Below are 3,142 nucleotides of genomic sequence, written 5' to 3'. Positions count from 1 at the left end.
TCTTTTCGTCTGTGCCAGACTACTTCTTATACCTCCTAGCTTCTTCCATTATGCTTTGATTTGAATTACGAAAATTTTCTTCACTTCAGAATGAGATTTTCAATCTGCAGCGGAGTGCACGCTGATATGAAACTTCATGGCAGATTAAAGCTTTTTGCCGCATCGAGACTCAAACTCGGGACCTTTGCCTTTTGCGGGTAAGTGTTCTACCATATCAGCTATCCAAGCACGAGTCACAACCCGACCTCATAGGTCCAGTTCCGCCAGTAACTCGTCTCTTACGTTTCAAACTTCACAAAAGCTCTTCTATAAACCTTGCAGAACTAGCACTCCTCGAAGAAAGGATAATGCGGATACATGGCTTAACCACAGCCTGGGGAATTTTTCCAGAGTGAGATTTTCACTTTGCAGTGTGCACTGATATGAAACTTCCTGGCGGATTAAAACTGTCTGCCGGACCGAGACTCGAAGTTTCGGTCAGGCACACAGTTTTAATCTTCCAGGAAGTTTCTTCACTTCGTCTGTTACATGTCTCCCAATTATGAAGCTAAGTTTGTCGCTAATCTAGTTTCAAGAAGGTGTGCTAACGGTATAACCACAAAATTATTTCATTTGTAACGTCGTGACTGATCCACCGTGCTAGACTTTCTCCTTATAATAAGTGCAACCTCCATAATTATTTCTTTTCTGAAACACCATTAAACCATTTCGGTTAGCGTCCAAAGTTTATATTTTCTGTTATGTACTTTGAAAGTATGGAGAAAGCTTAGCTGTACATTACAGTACAAATACAAAGTGCCACGGACCGTGAAAAGGATATTTTGCCACAGCTCGCAACAGGCTTTCTGACGAACACTCGCTGTAGCAGAAACAGCAGCAGACTCGGTACGGCTTGACGTGTAACAGGGAAACCAAAAATATCGCTGGTGCGTTACAGCGTGGGCGTCACCATGTTGCCAGCCATCAAACACTCAGAAGACAACGGACAGCAAGGGAAACACAATTAGCACGGAAGACAAACGATTTTTTCGAGAGGCGTGGTTCACAGACCTTCAGTCATCATGGCCGTAATGTAACGCGGTTAAGTTGACGATAAGACGCTTGTTGGTTCAAATGACTCTGAGCACTGTGGGACTTAACATCTGAGGTCATCAGTCCACTAGTACTTAGAACTACTTAAACCTAACTAACTTAAGGACATCACACACATCCATGCCCGAGGCAGGATTCGAACCTGCGACCGTAGCAGTCGCGCGGTTACGGACTGAAGCGCGTAGGGCCGGCCAAGACGCTTGTTTATCTGGCAGTTAAAACATTGCTTAAAGACAGCTGATTCCCGCCTAGCAACATTACATTGGGACACAGCATGCTAGTGTTAAAAATTTGGAAATTTTGGAAATTTGTGGTAAGTTCCTATGTGACCAAACTGCAGAGGTCATCGCTCCCTAGGCTTACAGGCTACGTAATCTAACTTAAACTAAGTTACACTAAGGACAACACACACCCACACACCCATTCCCGAGGGAGAACTTGAACCTCCGACGGGAGGAACCGCGCGAACCATGGCAAGGAACCCTAGACCGCGAGGCGTCAAAAATTTGCTGCTATATTGTCTTACAGAGATACCATATTCACAATACCTAAAAGAAATGCAGAGTCCGAAGTATGATCTACAACCCGTACAAAATATAAGCGGAAGAAATAAAAGTTCAATATCTAGAAACAAAAAATTGTGGTTAGAACGTTGTAAAACAGATTCGCACCTTACCATCGCTGTTGTTCATCTTTTACGTTATACAGGCAAGGAAGAAAATTTTCGGATCAGGAATAAAGGTGGAACAGATTAGAAGCAAAGGTTCGCAAATGATAAAGCTCTTCTCACTGGGAGATATGGACCTGTTAAAAGGACTGGCAGCAAATTTGACACAGAATGTGGCTAAAGAATAAAGAAAAGTAAAAGGAAAAAAGGTACGATATAGTATTCAACAGGTTCGTGAAACTTGAACCTCGACTTCTCTGAAACGCTTGATATGCGCATCGTACTAAAGCAGCATTTGTTAGACCTAAGTATGTAAACTGGCTTAGAAAATGTCACGGGATAGTGGGGCACAGATGGCGCAGGTGTGTTGTATGCGCAACACAATCCCCTTGCGCCAGTTGTAGTTGTATAGGAGACCTTCTGAGAAATTATTGTGCCAGTGATTTGTGTAACATGCTACATCGTCGTGAGCGACGCTGCTAGAACGGGGTTCGGCGATCGGTGCCCGACGGATGGGAATTTCGATTTCGGCAGTGGTGCGTAAATTCTGCTTCAAGTTCAACCGTGTCCAGGACGTATCGTGAATGGCTGAATAACGGATCGCAGTCCACAACAGACGAACTACCGGCGTTGCAGCCACCCTCGATGAACGTGACAAACAACATCTGAGATGGATCGTCAATGGTGACAGAAGGGCAACAGTGCAACCAATCACAGCTCAGTTCAACAAAGGACGTGCTACAACGTCTCCCAGGGGACATTTCGTACGAACATGGGTTCCATGGGGTATGAGAGCCGGTGCCGCACACGGGTACCATTGCTAACCCAATGTCATCGATCACAACGCCTTGCATTTGTCCCCAGTGATGGACACAGAAATAATGGCGTTACGTGATATGGTCGGACGCAATTTCAACTACACCATGCCGATGGGGGGCACCGTGTGTGGAGCATACCACATGAATCGATGGATCTCGCATGTCAAGAAGATGTGGTACAAGGCGGTGGTGTCCTTGTTATGGTCTGGGATGCATTTTCCTGGTATGGAATGGGCCCTAGTTGTTCTGGAAGGGACTTTAAATGGTCCGCAGTTTGCTCAGGGACCTGCCGGCCGCGGTGGTCTCGCGGTTCTAGGCGCGCAGTCCGGAACCGTGCGACTGCTACGGTCGCAGGTTCGAATCCTGCCTCGGGCATGGATGTGTGTGATGTCCTTAGGTTGGTTTGGTTTAAGTAGTTCTAAGTTCTAGGGGACTGATAACAGCAGTTGAGTCCCATAGTGCTCAGAGCCATTTTTTTGCTCAGGGACCAAAGCCACCCATTTTTGGGCTTCCAACACACTGACGGTTCTGCGCAGTTTCAGGATGATAACGTGCCACCACATTG

The sequence above is a fragment of the Schistocerca piceifrons genome, chromosome 8, assembly GCF_021461385.2.
Source record: "Schistocerca piceifrons isolate TAMUIC-IGC-003096 chromosome 8, iqSchPice1.1, whole genome shotgun sequence".
Taxonomy (NCBI): Eukaryota; Metazoa; Arthropoda; class Insecta; order Orthoptera; family Acrididae; genus Schistocerca; species Schistocerca piceifrons.
This window is presented reverse-complemented; position numbering follows the sequence as displayed.